The 21,685-nt window shown below is 46.0% G+C and overlaps 1 pseudogene; it reads right to left on the bottom strand.

The window, feature by feature from the left end:
• Positions 1-19,291: 19,291 nt before the first annotated feature.
• On the bottom strand, positions 19,292-21,400 carry LOC118584472 (annotated as a pseudogene).
• Positions 21,401-21,685: the final 285 nt, after the last annotated feature.

The following is a 21,685-nucleotide window of genomic DNA, read 5'->3' as shown; positions in this document are numbered from 1 at the left end:
AGCAGGCCTGGGCTCTGGGTATTCTCAGCCTGGTTAATCCTTGAGTCTAGGCTAGTCCCATGATTTGTCTTTGTCCAATGGAAACTGAGACTGAGTAACTTCTAAGGGTGGGTGTCATGGACATGGCATGTCTGAAGCACAGACAAACATAGCTTTGTCTTTCTACAACATCAGAATTTATCGAGTGACAGCATATCAAATCACAGGGTGTACTGGTGCCAGTGGCGACAACCGACCTGGCGATTCCACCATCTGTGATGATCCTGGATGAGGTCCTTTTATTCTGATTCTAATTATGAATATCAACTCTCAGCTCACAGCAAATCTATTTATCTATTGTCTATATGTAGATTGCAGCTATTTCAAAGGACCACGAGGCTGCAGCAGAACTCGGTAGCTTTCAGAAGTCCTGAATGACAGGGGAGCTGGTAGAGATGCAGCTGGAGCCTGCATTGATGAGAAACCCAGGGCAACTGAAGAGTAAGCTGGGGAGCCAGCAGCTGCCACTGTCTACAGCCAGGCTGTGTGTGAGCTGAGCTACAAGAGTGAGGTGAAGCGAAGAGCAGGACAGGTCCAGATGGATGCCCAGGAGGGTGGATGGATGGATAGCAGGTCTGGACAGATGAAAGGGAAGATGGATGGATGTCAAGTTCAGATGAGGGGATGGAAGGATAAATGGTTGTCTGGTCTAGATGAGTGAATGGTGAGAAGATGGATGGATGGCAGCTCTAGATGAAGGGAGGGTGGGCAGACAGCAATCTGAATACAGCATATTAATAGTGGGGAACTGGTCAAACCGAAACAGCTGTGATAATCAGGAGTACTCTGCCTGTTGGTCCTTGGCACAGGTACTGGGGGTCAGAGGGCAGGTTCTTGGGGCCATTGTTGTCATAGTGTTAGGTGTCTTCTTCTCTAGGGGTCTGGATGAGAAAGTCACAGCCTCACAGCCTTCCCTTGGTCTGCTATGTCTGACTGGTTCTCAGGCCTAGTTGTTTATATATATATATATATACTCATTGCTACTACAGTCTCAATTCACCCAATAAGTTTGAAATGTAACACTTCCAGTAGATGTGACTCTGCTGAGTGGATGGTGTGGTGATATATTATATATCAAATAAAGCTTTCCTGAGGATCAGAGAACAGAGCCAGCCACTAGATTAAACATAGAGGCCAGGCAGTGGTGGCACACACCTTTAATCCCAGAACTTGGGAGTCACATGCCTTTAATCCCAGCACTTGAGATCTCATGCCTTTGCTACCAGTATTTGGGAAGCACACATGCCATTAATCCCAGCACTAGGAAGGAAGTGATGGCTGGGTGGAGAAAGGCTTATAAGGTGTGAGGAAACAGGAACTAAATGCTTTTCAGCTGAGGACCCAGAGGCTTTCAGTCAGAGGATTTGTGGAGACAGGATCTTTCCTTCCATTTGGCCTGAGGATTCAGTAGTGGTGAGAAATTTCTCTAGTGGCTTGTTCCTTTGTCTCTCTGATCTTTCAACACTTACCCAATATCTGGCTCCAGGTTTTTATTATAAGACCATTTAGTATTCATACAATAGGATGGTGCTGGATAGATGGTGCTTTAGTGTCTACCCAGGTGAAGAGTCATTCTTTATCTTTAGAATGGAGTCAAAGGTTTAAATTGTAGTCTTTCTGGGTGTGGTGATTTGAATAGGTATGGTCACCATAGACTCATGTGTTTCAGTGCTTGGCCCATAGGGAGTGGCACTATTAGGAAGTATGGCCTTGTTGGAGTAGATGTGGCCTTCTTGGAGGAAGTGTGTCACTGTGGAGGTGAGCTTTGAGGTCTCATATGCTCAACAACACCCAGTGTGGTGCTCAGTTAACTTCTTGTTGCCTGAAGATCAAGATGGAGGACTCTCAGCTACATCCCCAGAACCATGTCTGCCTGCATGATGCCTTGCCTCCCGCCATGACAATAATGGACAAAAGCTCTGAACCTGTAAGGCAGCAGCAGCCCTAATTAAATGTTTTCCTTTGTAAGAGCTGCTGTGGTCATAGCAATGGAAACCCTAACTAAGACACAGTCTGAAAAAACACAATCATACACACACAGAGTAACTTAGGGCAAGACACAGAGTCACCTTCCCAGCAGCTCATAGTAGCCTTATGATTCCCAGGAGGGTCTTTAGGAATGGATTTATCTATTTGTAATTGTTTTATAATTTCAGCCATGCGCATGTGGTATTTTGAGCATATGTGCCTTCCCTTTTTATGCCTTTCCCTACTCCCATTTAGTCCCTTTGTGCCACTGGGCAGTCTTACTCTTTCATGTCATGTGTCTTTCATATATATGTGATTGTATACCTCTGTATAAGATCTGGGAACCACAAATGAGAGAAATTATACAATATTTGACTGAGGCTGACTTAAATGGCTTACTATGATGAAGTAGTTTACACTTAGGCAGGGGATTCACACCTGTTTACATACGTTCGATGACAGCTTTTGCTTTGGGATGCTGAGCACCAATAAAAAATTCACACGGGTTTCTATCAAAGATAGCTCCTAAGACTTGGACCAGTTGTGTAGCGTGGAGGGTTTATCTTTTGAGTGTCTCCACTGAAGATCAGGTGGTTTCCAGGGCACAATGGCCAGGCTGTGCAGAGCCTAGCAGGAAGTGACAGCTCAACATTTGGGCCAGCCTGAGACCTCTGCAGACAGTTCTGTGCCCTAGGGTAGCTAAACGTTGTGCATTGTTGACCTCAACCACTGCAACTGGAGTTTCTCGCTGTCGCTCATTTTGGGACGATGTAGAGGTGGGGTTGAGCATCTCAATGTGTAGGGGCAGTGCCCACATTCCAGGCAGTGGGAATAGTACTGATCTTGCTGGGCTGCAGTTGTCCGTGTGGCAGCCCATACGCATCTCACCAGGGAGAAGTTGAGCAGAGTCAGTGTGTGCAAAGAAGAGGTGCATCTGCAGAAGCTGAGTGAGCCAGCCATTCCACAGAAATCCACATTTACAGCAATCCAGCCAGTCATGTAGGCTTAGCTCACTCCAGAGAGACAAATCCAGTCTCTAGAGAGCCAACTCAGATGCTTGATAAAGAGTAGACAGACTCCCTGTGGTCTAATTATCTCCCACAAGGCCCACCTCTTAAAGGGCCTGCCATATGTTAAAACTGTGTCCAAATTTCTAGCATGTGAACCATGAGGGCCAAACCACATCCACACCACAGGGTGCAGAAGCCCTGGCCTGTGCTCCACCACAGAGCATCTCCATTCCTCTGCACATGCAAGCCCTCTGCCAAGAAGACACATGTGCATTTGTTTGGCCCGGAAAGTGTGTGCTCCCCTTCCAACCCTCAGTCTTCATCCAGCTTTCTCTGAGATGCCCTGCAGCATCTCTGGTAGGGCTGAGATGAACTTCCCAGCTTCCCTCAGATCTTCAAATTCTGTCTCTCTTGCCTGAAGCTGCCTGTGTCTGCTGGCTTCCTTCTGGGTTTGTGAGGATGTCAAACAAATGGGACTTGCTGGGGCCCTACATCCCCCAGGCTTGCCTCCCTGAAGGTGAGGGCAAGCCACAAGCAGGTACCCAGAAGTAAAGAGTGGAGAAGAAGGCATCGGGGCAGTGAGTTGAAGCTTAAAGGTCTTTTGAGTTACCTGCTAGTGTAAGAGAGGGAGGCAGACACCCTGAGGTGGCTAGGTGGAGGCTCATTTTGAAGTAGCAAGGATGAGCCTTGGTGTGGGTGGAGAATGGAGGGTCTCCCAGCCCTAAAATGCACTTCCTCGTTTCTAGAGTCTACCATTTGAGTTCCAAGGCTGGAACACATCCTTCCTTCCTCCAGGGGCACCCCTCTGACATCCCAGAGTCCACATTATCATTTTCACTGACACCCTTGCATCCCTCTGCCCGCACCACTGTCTATGTGGCTTACTTCTCATGCAGAGCTCAGACACCAGAGTTTATAGAGAAACAGTGTTATGCAGTCACCGCCAAAAACGCCCCACAGAGGATGACAGACCTCCCACTTGGAGAGTTTTCACAAACCTTTAAAGGTTACAGTCTTTCTACCCTGCAATCATCCCACAGATGCTGTCAGGAGCATCACCCTGAATGAAAGCTTGCAGTGAGCAAAGTTCATACAGAAGAAAGCTGCCAATCTCCAGGGTGCTGTGGTGAAGGCTGGGGTACGAGCTGTCCCGAGATTAGAAATTCACACTCCAGAGCTCACACTCAGGGGAGAGCGCTTCTCTCTTGGCCTTCTCCATGTGGCCTGAAAGTTTGGTCAGACCTTTGGCTTTGGTAAGAAGTAAGTGTGCTCTAATGTTTAGCCCTGCAGCCCTGTGACTCTCTGAACATCTCTCCGCCTGCTACCCAGGTATCATTGACCTTGTAATATGCTAGGATTATTCATGGATACTGTGCTTGCAGTGAGGAAGGCTGAGCTGCAGAAGTGTGAGGTGGGTGGTCACATTGCATCAGCAATCAGGGAGCAGAGATGAAAGTGGGTACATGATTCACTCTCTTCTTCTTTTTCTAAACCAGGACCCTAGTCCCTGGGGTGCTGCTGCCCACATTCAGGATGTGTTTTCCCATTTCAGTTAAACTTGTCTGGGAACATCTGCATACACAACCCATCCAGATGTCCATTTCCATGGTGGTTTCAAGTACAGTCAAGGTGATACTGAAGATTAACCGCTACACACCTCTTCAACCCTGGGATGGTGAAGGTCCCCAATCTTCCCCCTCTTAGCTGTAATTTCCTCTCCATAGGAATTCATTTCCTCTACAAAATTCTACAAAGAAGTCACAGTTGTTATGAGTCTTCAAGGGCCTAGATCATAAAGTGTGCTTGTGACAGAGCCCAGTACAGGGCAAATTCTTGCTAACTTTCACAATTATTGTCAGTGTTTATATAATAAACACTCATCAAATGCATACAGCAAACCCCCTGAGATGGCAAAGGGGCCTGAAATTAAGCTGAAGAATTTGTTATAAGCCCAACAATTGGCCTCCTCTCAAAGGACTGATTTTCAATTATCCTTGTTAGCCTACTCTGGAAAAGCATGGGTGTCAGGATCCTGTACATGCACAGCTTGGGGTCTTGCATCTTACATCCTTAGTGGGCATTGGCGGCTACATACGCTCATTAAAAAGCTGAATGCATACCCCCACCCTCTCTCTGTGTTCTCTCTCTGTTCCCTGCTCTGCTCTACTCCCTCCTCCCAGGTCTGGGTCTCTCCTCTTTCCCTTTCCCCTCCTTTCCCTCCTAATAAAACTCAAAAGTACCACTGGATTCTGTTTTGACCGGGACCTTTCCACGTGGTAACCAGTGCCGCCACCAGTGCCGTTTAATATAACCATCAATGGGTACATTCCAGTGTTGCCAACTGACCCAGTATTAGTGGGCTGCACACAACCAAGCAGAAAAACAGAGGCTCTCAGATAAAGAGGTTGAAATTCACATCTCAGGCTGTGTGCTGTTAAGCAAGTGGTCTCACCTCTCTGAACTTCGATTTTCTCAACTGTGAGATATGGATACTAACAGTTGCCCTCTGGGCTTGTTTGGAAATGTTCAAAGAACACTATAAGGCCCAATAAACATGTGTATGTGCACACACACACACACACACACACACACACTTTTATTTTATTGTGCATATATCCATATAGGCACCTGTGTCAGTGTGTGTGTGTGTGTGTGTGTGTGTGTAGGTCAAAAGACAATTTATGGGGGTTAGTTCTCTCCTTCCACTTTGGTAGAACCCACATCTTTGGATCTTTTTAAAAAGTATCATTTTTCTGGGGGTGCAGATCAATGGTGGAATACTTGGTTAGTATGCACAGGCCCTGGTCCAGTCCCAACACTGCAGATAAAATCCTGTCAACCCCTCCAGAAGATAGTCTCTCATTTTCCTGATCCAGGTACAATGCTGCTGTTCTCCAGGCAGACACCATCAGCACATTCTTACTACCCTCTCGCAGCTTATCTGAAAACACACATCATGTACAGCACTGCCCATATTCGAAACAACAAGAGCTACAACTCCAGGAAACACCTTTCATTATTAATCAGATGTCTACCATGACTTCCTGGTCAAAGCAACAGTATTTCAAAGGAGCTGCAAGAAGCAATCACAAAGGGAAAAAAGGAAAATAAAGCATGGAGCTCTTCTGTCTTAGTCGTCACAAGGGCAAGGGGACTCCATCCACAACTTTGCAGAAGCATACAAGCAGATAAAGGAGGTTCTTATGGTGGAAGGCAGTAAAGAAGAGAGGAAACATGGAGAAAAGGAGGGTGTAAGAGGAAGACAGAGGGAAGGAGAGGGACGGGGAGGGAAGAAAACAATGGAGGAGAGAGGACAAGCAGGGGAGGAAGGGGAATGGAAGACCTTTATGGTCTTCATTACAGACTTTCTCAGTGTTCTAGTCCATAAAACGCCCACTGACTATCTGATTGCCTCCCAGTGACCCCTACTATCTCTCCACACAGTTTCAGAGACTCCATTTCTTCTGAAGAAGAACTGGTCTATGGTGGTTGTCATTTTACAGAAGAAATGGAGACTTGGGACCATTCAGGAATTGGCAAAGGCTCAAGGATAGAAATGCCCACACGAGATCCCATTTGGGTTGCATTTGCTGTCTTGAGCTGGGGCCTTTTATTCTATACTAACTCTTCTCTCTCCCCCACCTGTTTCACAAGGGCCCAGAAGCTGTCCAGGCCCAGGTAAGATTCAGAAGCTCAAACACACCCTGAGCTATATGTCAGTGTTTTTAACTCATGGCTGCCAACTTGGCGAACAAGCAAACAGAAGAACCAAGCTAGTCACTAAAATGGAGTCTCATTTGGTTTCTAAGAATGTCTTGACTATTTCAAGAAAAACACAGAGCTAGAGACTCATGCCAAAGCCACCCCGAAGCGGGGGTTCCCCCGTTCTGTTCCTGTTCTTGCTCATTTTTCTGCCTTGGCTCTTTCTCCAGCAGTGAATGGGAAGATTGAAAATCCATGGTTGTGAGTAATGCAGAGCGGCAGCTGCCTTCCACCCTGGTCCCCTGCCCGGGATGAGCACTGAAGGAGAATGAGCACCTTCGTGGGGGTTCTGTCAGTGTCTCAATCTTCTGTCCACTGTGAAGGCAGACATACGAAAATCTTCCCTTCCTAATTATAGTAGAAGGAAGTATTACACTAACCAGCATCTTTTTTTCTGTTTTCTTACACTGTGTCTGTTTATTTTTATTATGTATCTGGTGTGTGTATGCATTGGGGCATGGGGATACATGAGGACATCAGGTGCTGGTCCTTGCAAGCTTCTACTCTGAGGCTAGATCTCTTATCGTTACTGCCAGTTTGCATATGCCAGGGCTAGCAGGACCATGATGAGGGCGATTCATCTGTTTCCATCTGCATCCTGCTGCAGGAATGCTGGGAATACAGATGTGCATCACCATGTTTGACTTTTTACATGGTTTCCTGTTCTTCAAACTCAGGTCACTATGCTTGCTCTCAGCTTCCCTGGCTGAGCTGTCTTCCCCATCATCTGTTCTTGAATATATAAAGAAAGGTGGAATACCATAGACTTTAAATAATACACTAACGGGCCTCAGGGAGCTCACTGGGTATCATCAGTGCTTTTCTGAGGATTCCTGACAGCTTTCATTTTTAAATGACTTATACAAAGTTTGTGTAAATTTTTGCCTTGTCTGCTTAGGACCTGAAAGCCATTTTTTCTACCAAAAGCTAGAAGAGGCACAGATTTAGTTTAAAGCCAAGGAATTAACTTTTGTTTCCTAAATTATCCAAATAGTGCTGGGTTTACCTCCAGCTGCATTGTGAGTGGGAGGGGTGTGTAGGAAACCCATTTCCTCTCTGGAATCTGAGAGAGTCTACCCAACACATCAGTGTGTTATGCAGGATCAGTTCTAGCTTCAGGAAACCATGGGAGGCTGAGCTGTTTGTTCCAGTATATGATGAGAGCTGATGCCGATCAGGGATCTGGCCACCTTGTCTCTGGTGGAAATGTTTCCCACATTGGAATCACAAAGTTTAGAACTCAATGTTTCTCATTCTGAGGAATCTTAGTGACTCTCCAAGCCTCATGCTCCACTTTATAAGTGAGGAAGTGGAAATAGCATGGTGACTTCATGCATCTTGTGTGGCCAGAGAAAGATGCCTGCACCTGGGTACTTTATATGATGAAGAGGCTATATGGATAGCTACTTTGGAGCTAGAAGTCTGAGATGGCATGGCCTTTTCCAGTTGGCCTCTGGTAAAGACACCACAGTATAGTACCATGGCATAGCATCACCACAGAAGGGCGCGAGAAGCTCACATGGTGAGTGGGGATGCAGAACAGAGCAAAGAAAGCTGATCTCACTGGGTAATAACCCACATTAGCCAACCCAGACCCACAAGAGGGGAACGCAGTCTTGCTACAAAACCTTTAATTCTTGACATCTAACACTTCTTAGAACCAAGCATCCCAATACTGTTCTTTTTCTTTTCTTTCCTTTTTGGTTTTTGAGACAGGGTTTCCCTGTGTAGTTTTGGTGCCTGTCCTGGATCTTGCTCTGTAGACCAGGCTGGCCTCAAATTCACAGAGATCTGCCTAGCTCTGCCTCCTGAGTGCTGGGATTAAAGTCATGCACTACTGCTGCCCAGCCCCAATACTGTTATGTTGGGGTCAAGCTACCAACACATAACCCTTTGGTGATAAACCATATCACAGCGTGATATGACTGTACCCATCATCCACTGTGTTAGCACCCCTTTTCTATAGCCTTATTATCTGTCTTCTTCTGTACAGGTATATGCTAACCCAGTGTGTCAAAATAACCAGCTATAGGCATGGGAGGCATTGCTGAAGGTAAATAAGAACCATATGCAAGATAATGACACACACACACACACACACACACACACACACACACACATACATTTAATGTATACACACACACACACACACACACACACACACACACACACACATTAGAATATATGTGGGTGAAATTGTAACAATGAAATCCATTAGTTTCTATTCTAACTAAACATTTTAATAAGAAAAATGCCCCTGTAACTTAGTCAAATGAGGTTCCCAAGTAAGTAAGGAGGAAAGAGGGAGGGAGGGAGAGATGAAAGGAGAGTAAGAAAAGATAGAAAAAGAGCAGTAGAGAGAAGGGGAAGAAGGAGAGGGTGTGAGGCCAGACAGAAATACAGACGTCCTCAGGAGAGGACAGAGTCCTGGTATGTAAGCCAAGCCTCTTCCTGGAACTGCTGTCTAGTTTTGGTTCCCAGCACACCCAGAGAAAACAAGGTTAATATTGTTCCTTAAATGACAACGATGCTTTCAGCTCCCAAACCTTTGCCTGTGCCAGCCCCTCCCCTCTGAAGTCCCTTCCCAGCTCACACACCTGCTCCTCTGGGGAGCCTTTCTGACCCCACTTACTCCCACCTCTGAGCAGGATACTCAGTCACAGCCTCCCCAAGCTCACACTTCTCCTGCTGTGGATATTGCTCTGTATAAATAAAATGCTGATTGGCCAGGAAGTACAGGTGGGACAAGGAGAGAGGAGAATTCTGGGATGTGGAAGGCTGAGTCAGAGAGACACTGCCAGCTGCCGCCATAAAAAGCAAGATGTGAGGTACCAGTAAGCCACGAGCTACGTGGCAACTTACAGACTAATAGATATGGGTTAATTTAAGATATAAGAACTAGATAACAAGAAGCCTGCTGTGGCCATACAGTTTGTAAGCAATTTAAGTCTCTGTGTGTTTACTTGGTTGGGTCTGAGCTGCTGCAGGACTGGAGAGTGAGAGAGATTTGTCCTGACCGTGGGTCAGGCAGGACCAGGAAAACTCTAGCTACATTCTCCTATCAACAAGTTCATGGTAAGTTCAGGTCTGTCCTCCACTGGGCTTGGAGCATATTAAGTCAAGTGCAGGCGTCCTCATTTCTGTGTCTCTGGTGCCTGGCACAGGGCTGGTCACAGGACAGGCCTGGTGAAGACAGTCATATGTACATGCATAATCACTAGAGAAAGGAACATCATCTAAACAAAGACCTCTTGTTCTGAACACCAAATAGTCAAAATTAAGATTAAATTAGTGCCATAGATAATTGCAGCTGAGGCTCCAGACTGCAGGCGTGTGCATCTCTCCCCTTCTAATTATCCATGTCAAATTTACGAATAATTATTCCATGCTAATCCACTGCAAAGAAGCAGGTTCTTCAGCAGCAAAGGCATCAAACAAGTCCAAATAAAGCAATGTTTCTTTTGCTGATGAATAATCACCTGTTTGATCAGCAAATGCTCATTTTCTAAGGAGGTATCAGATTGTCTGGTTAATTAAAGCCTCTTGGACTCTAACAGGACACAGTTAGGCGACTGTCATTGCTGGCGTTCCCTGGCGTCTCTAGAACTGAACCGTCACTGGCAAAGGGCTGACATCTTTACCAAGCACTATTTCTAAAAGCAACACTGTAGAAACCCAGACTGGGCTTGCCAAATGATTCATAGATGGGTCTGAAAGTGATTTCTTAATCACTACGGGCACAAGGTGTGCTTTATATGGTGTCTATCATCTACAGTTGTCCCTGTGAGGAAACTGAGGTACAGAAAGGGGAGGTGTCCCTGTATGGTACCACCAAGACTGTGACCTTCAGTCAAGGGTGTTGCCATGCTTTCTTCCCCCAAAGGGGGCTGGTATTTATGGAAGGCTTGTCACATACCTATTGTGTCCCAATTCAGTTAGGTCTCACAGAACTCTGTTATTGCAGGGATTAAGAAAATGGTCTTGCAGTTAAAGTACTTTGGTTTAAATTAAACTAAAATCAAAGACAAACCTCCCAAGTGGAAAAAATATGCTTTTGTTCCATCTCCCTCCTTTCTACTTAGATTTGTGATATGAGGATGTGTTGCCTAGTATGGCAGCAGCCATCATGTAGGCATGATGTAAAAAGTCAATAACAATCTGGACAGAAAGATTAAATATGTCCTTATCACAACTCATAGGACTGACTCTGGAGCCACCTGCTTCATATATCATGTTAAGGGATGCACTTAAAGCAATTATTGGCCAATAATACTGTCAGCTTCAACTCAAAATGTCCCTTTTGATGTAGGAACTCTCAGCACATCCTAGGAGAGAGTCAGAGCATTGTTGTATCAGAGTTTTGAAGATACAATGTGATTCAGAAAGCTGAGGTGAGTCCAACATTTCACAGTCAACAAAATTTGAGTTCAAGAGTGCCTTCCCACGACCTGGATTATATAACCCATGTGGATGCCCTGGGGTTAACCCCCTTAGGGTTCTTCCTAGTTACCTTCACCAAAGTTCATTCTCTTTTTGTGACTCTGAATCAACATGTATCAAGCCAGAGACTTCTAAGCTGTCTGTGCTTGGGGGATGGACACAGGTAGGGAATCCATTGTTTCAGTCTGTCTTAGCTGTTTTTCTATTGTTGTGACAAAACTTCATGGCTAAGGCAACTTATGAAAGAAAGCATTTAATCTGGGCTCACAGTTCCAGAGAGTTAGAGCCCATGACCATCAGTGTGGGGAATATGGCAGCAGGCAGGCATGGTGCTGGAGCAGTAGCTGAGAGCTTACATCTTATTTACAAGCATAAGGTTGGGTGAGGGAGTGCACTGATAACTGGGAATGCCATGGGCTTTTGAAACCTCAAAACCTACCCTCAGTGACAGCACCTCCTCCAAAAAACAGCTGCATCCTTCTAATCCTTCCCAAACAGTTCCACAACTGGGGACCGGGCAATCAAACACATGCTAGGGTGGGCTAAAGACTGCTAACTTTCTCTTCTTTTCTTCCTTTTTTAAAATTGAAAATAGATTTTTTTTTGCATATTATTTCCTGATTACAGTTTCCCTTCCCCCCACATCCTCCTCATTTCCCCATTTACTCAAATCCACACCCTTTCTTTCTCTCATTAGAATACAAATAGGCATCTAAATTAATAACAATAAAATAAAATCAGATGAAATGAAAACAAACAAACAGAAGAAAAAGAGCCAAAGAAAAAGCACCAGAGACACATATAGAAACAGAGACACCTTGGGTTCACACACACAGAAATACCTTAAAAACACAGAACCAGAAGCCATAACATACACAAAGGACCTGCAGTGTCAAAACAAAACAAAAGCATTCGGAGACAAAGAACCTCCAAAAATGCCATTGAGCTGATTTGTGTTGGCCATCTACTGCTGAGAAAAGTCTGATAATGTTCCATTGGCTGTGGTAGATTTCAAAAAAAAATTTCTTTTCTGTGGAAGGTATGTGCTAGTGCATCATCCTTCTAATCCTTCCCAAACAGTTCTACAACTGGGGACCAAGCAATCAAACACATGCTAGGGTGGGCTAAAGACTACTAATTTTCTCTTCTTTTCTTCCTTTTTAAAATTGGAGATAGATTTTTTTCCATATATTATTTTCTGATTACAGTGATTTGGTTTGGGCCTTAGGCTAGGTTGAAGGATGGGCTGTAGCTACTGAAGAAGCAAAAGAGTAGGGAAGAAACAGCATCAGCCTAGATGGGCAGCAGGCCAGGCCTGTACCACTGTCTTGGACAAACAATTCTCAAATAATCAATGTGAGGGAGCTGCCTCTGCATCACCATGATCAAACTCCAGCCAGAAAGAACTTAGAGAAGCAAAGTTTGGTTGCTGCTCATGATTTCAAAGATGCTGGTCAGTCATGGTGAAGAGAGCATAGTGCAGGAGAATAGCTCACATGGTGATGGCCAGTAAGCAGAGAGAAGGGCCAAGAGGAGATGGGACAGTCTCCAAGGGAACACTCTGCTGATCTATTTTCTCCAAGTTGCCCTTCACCTCTTACTTTTTCCCACCTTCTCATAATGATGTCATGCTGGCATTCTGTCAGGGAATTTATGTACCCTTTGGGAAGATCAAGGTCTTCATGGTCTAATCATGTCCAGAAGAACCATCCACAGACACACAAGAAGTGTGCTGGATTGTTCTCTTAGGAGTTTAAAATCTGATCAAATTGTTAATCAAGATTCACCATTTAAGAAATGACTCAACACTTAAGAGCACCTATGTGGCAATCCACAACCATCTGTAACGCCAGTTCTAGAGAATCTGACACCCTCTACTGGCCTCCCTGGGCACCAGGCATGCATGTGGTGTACATACATACACACAGACAAGGCACTCGTACACATAACATAAAATAAATGAATCTAAGAAGATATTAACCAACCTTTCCCTAACCCTCAGGCAGCTGTGTACACTATGCCAAAGAGATTCTCTGTAATGAAACAAACAACTGTTTGCAAGCCACACACAAAAAGAACCCACCAGAAGTATGACACTAGAGGTCCTGCCTGGCACATGTGTGGCCGTGGGCTCAATCTTTAGCACAGAGGGAGAACAAAGTCCTCCATGTAGGAAGAAACTTTTTATGCTCCTTAATGCACACACCTGGATAAGAAATACATGACAACTTCGTACACAAACACCTTTGTGTATGTAGTGGTTCTATGTGTAGCGTGGGTAGGGGTTTGGGAAAGGCTTTGTGAGTGAGAAAGATTCGCTTCCTATCCTGAATTTCCCCAGCCTTTTGACTGTGGGAAAGCATACTATGTTTTACTGACATGTGTAATAGAATAAAATATTTGGCCATATGTGACAGCAGCAACAGGAAATAATCTTGCTAAACTTTGAGACAACAGGTGTTTTGTAGTTTAAGTTTGACCAGGTTTTGAGAACTTTTACCTGGGAAAACAAATGTAAAATTCCCCGACCTCCTTCTGCCAGCCCGTTCTCCTCATGCTCCACAGCCTCCCCAAACGGTGCTACCAGAGGGGAGTGAGTGCTCAGATCCCCCTGTGACAAAGCACTTCAGATTCACACTCTGTCACTCAACTTGAGAAAGCAAAACCTGGGACTAAGATCAGGTCCGTTGGATGCCAGCATCCATGCTGTCACCTGCTCACCCTGTTTGATGCCCCCAACCCGCCACATTTGAAAAGAAGAGGTTGACACTAAAAGCAGCTGTGGCAGAGGAGAGTCACATCCCAGTTGGGACATTTGACAATAGTGTCTGAGGTGCTGGTTGGGTTTCTGATGTCTACTGGGTCCTCTGTGCTATCAGCAAGGACAAGCCAGGCAAGCCATTTGTGGATCAGTGGAGGTAAAGTTGTAGCTTTGGGGGAACTAGAGTGATTTAAATATGTTGGTGAACTGGGGAAGTTTTGAGATGTCTCCTGGTCTCTATAGCAGTGCTTTCTGAACCCTCTGTGATGAGATTCTGGATCACCCCCATCCCAAAGGCTCAGGTGGTGAAAGCTTGGCCCTGATATAACAATATTATAGTTGAGGAGGTGTGGGGCATTAAAAATTGGAGACTAGCAAAAGGTGGTCATGGGAGTTTCACCCTCAGATTTAAAGCTCTCTTTTAAGAAGTTATTTGGTGAGATATTGAGAGCTGATTCTGACAAAGCAAGATTACCCTTTTGGCTCCTTCTGTGTGCCTGCTGTCTCTCCTACTCTTCCACGATGATGCCACTACACAGCAGGGGGCCTCAGCAGAAGCCAGTCAGGTGCAGGTGCCATATTCTAGGACTTTCGGACCAGGAACCGACATAAATCTCTTTTCTTCATAACAACCCAGCTTCCTGTATTTTATTGCACTAAACTAAATGGACTGAGGTGAGTGAGACCTTCATAGTCTCACAGAGATAAGTTGTTCTTCATGTCTATTGGAAGAGGTAGGTACAATTAACTGTCCTTATTATTAAAGACAAGAAAGCCTAGGCTTGAGAGATTAGGTGAATTCCCATTGACAGACAGATGGGAAAAGTGGAAGATTTGAGATTAATTCCACAGACAAACCCATTCCACATACCTCAATTTTATCAATCTGTGCTTAGGACACAGAAACATCTGGTCACTTTATTTTAATTAAAGAAAAGATTTTATTTTATTCATATGAATGTTTTGCCTGCATACATACATAGATACATACATACATATATATATATAGTTTGTGAGCTACCATGTGGGTGCTGGGAACCAGTCTTCTGCAAAAGCAGCAAGTGTTCTTAACCACTTAGCCATAGCTTCAGCCCCTTTACTTTATTTTAAAAAACAAAACCAAAAACTTACTATCTCACCGTACTTACAGATAGGTGTGGCATTCAGATATCCTGCCAGGCCTAATTCATGTTTGAAAGTCTGTGGGCCCTCGGCCCACACTCTCATCCAAGGCTGTTTGTGTCTTCTCTCATTGGCACCTTCAGCACTGGAATGTCAGGGACCTCAGTCATCTGTGCCCAGGCCTGAGCAGTCAGCCTGCAAACTCTCCCATTGATCACAGCCTTGTCCTCAGCTCCTCAGCCTGGCTGTCAGCATTACCACCCCTCAGTTATATATGTCTTTTAATTGTGCTAAAAGTGTTCCATCTCTTTTGTGCTCTCCGAGGTGAATGACATTGTTTCGAAGCAGATTTCGGAACAGGCTTGTCCTGCCCTTCAGGCGGCAGGTGGGTGGTGTTTGTTGCCGAGCAATTAGAGAATAGATTAACATAATGTGATTCTTCAGCTACAAAGTCTCTTGAGAGGTCTGCCAACAGGTTCCCGAGAGCTCGCCCCACTCACTTCCCTTTGTCTTTCTGCTTTCTCCTCCTCCACACCCATCCACCCACCTGCCTGAAGTCTGCTATTTCAAAAGTAGCGTTCAAGAAAGTTCATGTAACCCAAGGCATCAAGATGTCTTTTTTCTTACACTGAAGAAAACAGTGCACAGTACTTACATTCTATACCAAAAAGTAAAATGTTTTTGACTTTGAAAGCTCTGGGGAAAAAATGATTCTGTTTTCTCTGTCTTACCTGTCACTTCTCTGTCCTTTGGCTAAGGTTTCCTCCAGAGTGACATCTGCAAATAGGTGCCAATTGAGAGGAACAGATAGAGCTGCCAGCCCCACCATACCCATGGGGACTCTGTCCAGCAGCTCCAGTTCCCACTGTGCTGAGAATCACTTCTGCTGGTCCCAAAGGCCCCATGTTTTCACATCCTGACTCCTGTCTTTCTCTTCCCTGGCCGTCCCAGCCATAACTACTGAGTTTGTTTGGACTCTGTCACTGAACCTTAATTCTGCCCTGCTCCTCTTAATAAAGCAGCTCGGGCGTCTTATTGAAACAAGTTGGACCAGTGCCTCCTACGGCAGGTTCTCAGAGCTTCAGGTAGAAAGCCACTAAGCTAACACAAAGAATCCTTGGCTATGAGTTCTTCCCACAAAAAGATGGCATGCTGCATCTGCTGGACAGGTAGCTGGAGCAGCTCAGGTGAAGCCACAACCAGCCTTACAAGTATCTTCTTCTGTGGAGCCTAATTTCCTCAGGAACAAGCCCTGGAGCTTTGCATACCAGGGAAGCATAGCAGTCTGCACTCTAAGCTCCTCACTCTGCACACATAGATTCCAGACTTCCTAGATGAAAGCAGGGGTTCATCACAGTCCCGTTGGTGACCATGATGGAGGGGGAGGAAGCCACCCTTGATGGGAATCCTCCCCAGATTCTTGTTCCACATAGTGCCTAGGGACTGAGCTTGGAAAGAAGGGACATCAGTCAGACCTGCTGCAGGTCCACAGCTTTTGTCCTTCAATTCCTTACCATGCAGTGACTTGTTTCCATGGTAGCATCAATAGTGTATTTGCATTGTGATAAAGTTTATATATATAATGGTGCATCTTTAATATTATTAAAAGCTTCAGCAGACAATATTCTCATTCTTTCCTTTTATACTCTTCCAGTGGTATTGAGGCATAATTTATGGAGAGAAACTCACCCTTCTCTCTCTGTCTCTGAGCCTTCCCTTTCTACGCAGACATTCCCACCCATGTGTTAAACTTCCCTCACCTTCCTCAACACCTTTCCTTTTTTGTGGTCCCCTGTCTAGTTCCATGACTTCTACCCACACTAACCCACATATATTCATATATGTGAACATATGAGTATGTGATCCACATAAGAGACAGAACATGCGGTGTCTATCTTCCTGATTCTGAGACTAACAAGTTAGTTACTTAAAATAACAATTTCAGATCCATCCACTTTCCTGCTTATTTCTTTCAAGCTGAATAAAATGCCATTGTGTGTATATGCCGTATTTCCATTTTCTGTTCATCTGTTGACAGCCGTCTAGGCTGGTTCTAGTCCCTTGCTGTAGCAAATAGTGTCACAGTTTGCAAGTGTCCCTGCTGCATGATACAGAGTCCTGAGGGTGAAGCCAGGAGCATGACAGCAGGGTCCTCTGGTTAGGTCCAACTTTAAGTTCTAGGGGAACCGTGATAATGATTCTCAGTGGCTTTCAGGACACCCAACTTAAACTAAGTAAGCATTGAAGAAACCAGGATTGTTAAGCACATAGGCGTGCAGAAGGAGTATGTCTGGTCACTTGGAATGCTAGAAGGAAAGTGGTTAAATCCACCTTGTGGCCCTTTGCTATTCTATGAGGAGTCAGCCTCCACCTGAATTTCCCCCTGAGAATTGTTTAGGCCCTAATCTTCAGTGAATAGAACTCATCCTTATGAAAGAGGCCCCAAGTACTTTGCACTCTCCATCAATAGAACCCATCCTTATGCTTAGCCCTGAGTTCTGTTTGTTAGCCAACAGAACTCATCCACATTGCGAAAGTCACAGGTGCCTTGCTGCTTTGCAAGGGAATTTGGAGGTAGCCATCCTTGAAGCTTTGTTAGAGAGTTGTCACTTGGAGACTGTCCCCCCTCCCAAAGCTTGACTGTGTGTAAATGTGTACGAGAGCTAAACCCAAAGAATCAGGCTCTCTAGAAGCTTTGCTCCAGCCTGACTGGTCAAGTCCAGATATGCTAAGTTTCCATTCTCCCCTCTTACAGTTCCTTTCCCTGCAGGCTGTGATTCCTTCAGGGATCCCCCAGCAATGGCTGCAATAGTTTATACTTCCCCTGGCAATGGACAGTGGAGAGCTCTTTCCCCACACTCTTGCCAACATCTGCCATCCTTTGCTTTCTTGAGGATAGCCACCCTGACTGAGGGGAGATGGAACCTCAGAACAGCTGTAATTTGTGTTTCCTCGGAGACTATGGATGTTGAAAACTTTAAACAGATCATTTATTGGCCATTTATGTTGCCTCCCTTGGAAACTGCTTGCATGCTTCATTGGCTCACTTACTGGTTGGCAGTTTTGCTCTATTGTTTTTTAATGTCTGCAGTTCTTTTGTATAGTCTAGAGACTGAGCCCCTGTCTGGTAGGCACCAAATATCCCACTCTGTAGGCTGTCTGCCGACTCTGCTGATCATATATTTTTGCTGAAGTTTTATAATCACATTGTCAATTTGAGGTTGGGGTATTTCCTCTGCTGTTGGAGTCCTGTTCAGAAAGTTTTTGCATATACCCCCATCTTGAAGTGTTTTCCTGAAGTTTCCCTTCACAGTTTGTGCATATCTGTGTTTTTTTTTTTCCCTCTTTAAAGTCTGCTTTATTTGAAAGGGAGGAGTGTCCTGTTTCTTTCACTTAGACAACCCCCTGCTTCCCAGGCTGCTTTTACATGGTAAGAGGGAAAAATCAGAGCATTAAATCACTAACACAAACTGGGAACAATAGTTTCTCTTGAGTCCTAGGTCTGGATTGGAGAACTGGAGGCGGGGCCAGAGCCCCTGGAGAAAGCAGTTGGTGAGCCATGTATGAGGCCTATTCCAGAACCAGTTCAAACACCCAAGCAGCAGGGGTTGAGACCGCAGAGCCCAAGATGCTGTCAGCTGAGGTTAAGTCTAGGCTAGGGTATGTGCACTAGTGATCCCACAACACTGCTCTCCCTTCCTCCAGCTCAAGCCTACCCAAGGGGCAGGCGACGATGACATCTCCCAACGAGAGGGAGGCGGCACTGCTGCTGTCTGTGTGACTGGCATTACATCACAGGAAAACACCACTCAGAGAGCCCAGAACCCCAGCAGAAAACCATGGCAAGCCCTACCCACAAAGGGGCAGAGATGAGGCAAGAGAGATACAGGAGGATATTTAATTTACATAGCAGCCACGTGGGGCCCTGTCAAGCTGGGCAGTAGGATACTTGTAACCCCAGATGGCACCCCTTATCCTTTTCCATCAGGACTGTCTGCACAGGCCCTTGGATAGGTCTCCCCACATTGTGTAGAGGATGCTCCAGTTGAAAGGAAAAGAGAAATTTGGGGAATAAGGCTTTCCCCAAGTAGGGAAGTCCTAAGCCTGGAGTTGGTTGCCTACACGGTAGCTCAGGGGTCTTTCAAGAGCAGTCCATGTCTGAGGCACAGTCCTTAATCAGCCGGGGGCTCTAGAGGAAGCCCTCCCGGCGGAACTGTTCTTGGAGGAGAGCACGGTACTGGTCAAATCCTCCCTCAACCCGGGTCACACTGCCTTTCTCACATACCCACAGCTCCTGGCACACCAGCCGGATGAAGCGCTCATCATGGAAAACCAGAATTATACCACCCCTGACGTTGCTGAGAGCATGGCCCAAAGCCTCAATTGTCTCCATGTCCAGGTGGTTTGTGGGTTCATCCAGAATGTAGAAGTTGGGGCAAGGCATGGTCATCTGAGCAAAGACTACCCGGCTCTTCTGGCCCCCAGATAAGCTCGCAACAGGACACATGGCCAGTTCTCCAGAGATGCCGTACTGACCCAATTGGTGTTGATCTTCCTCCTCAGGTCGCCTGGGGAACTTTTGAGCCAGGAGCTCCACAGCGCTGACATTCAGGTCTAACTGCTCCATGTGGTGCTGGCTGAAATAGCCTATCTTCAGATTCCTGTGGGCATGTCTGATACCTTGGTCAGGAGCCAGGTCCCCCATGAACAGCTTTAGCATGGTAGACTTCCCAGCCCCGTTCTCCTCAACCACGCAGATTCGAGACTCAAGGTCAGCAGAGATGGACAGGCGACTAAAGATGATGTGTTCAGGGTCATAGTAGAAATCCACCTCATCTAGCTGCAGAATTGGTGGTGAGAACTTTTCAAACCCATCCGGGAACTTCATCACCACCTCTGATTCCTTGTCCACCAGCTTCAGCTCAGGTAGCTTCTCCAACATCTTGAGTTTACTCTGCACTTGAGGGGCTCTATTGGCATTATATCGAAAACGGTCTATGAAAACCTGGATGTGCTGGCGGTACTGCTGCTGGGCCTCATACTCACGCTGCTGACTAAGCAGCTGCTCCTGCTTGCTCTTGATGAAGGTTTCAAAGTCCCCTCGATAACCGTCTAGCCGTTGGCTGTGCAGATGGATGATGTCTGTGGCAATGGCATTCAGGAAGTTGCAGTCATGAGAGACAACTAGGATTGTGGAGGGCCACGTCTGCAGGTAATTCTCCAACCACAGGATGGCCCTTACATCCAGCATGTTTGTGAGTTCATCTAGCAGCAGAAGATATGGCCTGGCAAACAGAGCCCAGGCTAAGGCCAATCTCATACTCCAGCCACCTGAGAACTCCTTGGTGGGCTGTTGCTGCATTTTTAGGAGTAAAATCAAGTCCCGCGAGAATGACTGATGCTCTGGCGGGTGCCTGTTCAACCTCGATCTCCTCTAGTTTGGCATAGACTTCTGCCAACTGTGCAGCTTCTGAGCCCTCTGCCCTGCCAACAGCAATCTTGACGCTGAGCTCTCGTTCAGCCAGAGCAGGTCCTCCCGTACAGTGTCGCTTTCCAGCACAGTCTGCAGGGCGGGGGTGTCATCTCTGGCAACTTCTTGCTCCATGTGCAGCAGGAAAATATGGGCTGGAACCCGCAGGTCCAGGTGGCCAGCATCTTCAGCAATGTTGTCTTCCCCAGACCATTGCGTCCCACCAGCCCATACCGTCAGCCCCATGCCAAGTTCGCATCTGCTCCTGCCAACAGTACCTTATCACCAAAAGACACGTCGAAGATCTCAATTTGCACATCATAGGACTTGTTCTTGCTGGATGATTCCAACTGACTCTCTTTTCTGCTGCCTGCCTGGCTAGCTGACGCCTCTTCCAAGACTAGCGGGTCTTCAGCGTCTCTTTCTCTGAGCACTTTTCTTGCTTTGCCTTCAGCCAGGCTTCAGCCTTCTCTAGCTTCTTCACGTCCACCGTCGAGGACTGTTCCCTCTTTAGCAGTCCTAGAAGTTTGGTGTCACAGTCGTAGTTTTCCATTATCTTTGACAACTGGATGGGGGCGTCCAGCAGCATCTGGCTGTTTCCCTGGTTCTGTGGCTCAGCCAGGCGTAGAGTGTTGTACATGTGCTGACAGCCAGCCCTGATGCCCAGTCATCCTTGCTGTCCCTGGACACTTCTTGCAATAATTCCACTAGGTCATCCACAGACTTGAAGTCCGTGCTGCCGCTGTGCAAGACACCGGTCACTTAGTCGAAGACCTGTCTGTCGATTTCTGGGAACTGGCTCCGCAGGATATCAGGGCAAGTCGCCATATTCAGTCGGAATCCTGTCTGCCACATATCTGTGTTTTAATTAAGGTCTTTGATCTATTATTCTGAATAGATGCAGAGTGAGAGATATGGATCTTATGTCATTCTTGCATGCATTGGCTGGTCTCACAGCTACTGTTCCTGTTAAAGTATTCTGGTACTGTGAATAGAAGTTGAACACCACAGAGGACCCTATATATTGGCCCCATCACTGATTCCCAGGGTGACATGAAGTGAAGTCATCTCTGAATGTCATGTGTCCTCTCTGTAAAGCAGGGGTAAAGCCCC

Source organism: Onychomys torridus, chromosome 5, assembly GCF_903995425.1.
Source record: "Onychomys torridus chromosome 5, mOncTor1.1, whole genome shotgun sequence".
Lineage (NCBI taxonomy): Eukaryota > Metazoa > Chordata > Mammalia > Rodentia > Cricetidae > Onychomys > Onychomys torridus.
This window is presented reverse-complemented; position numbering and strand designations above follow the sequence as displayed.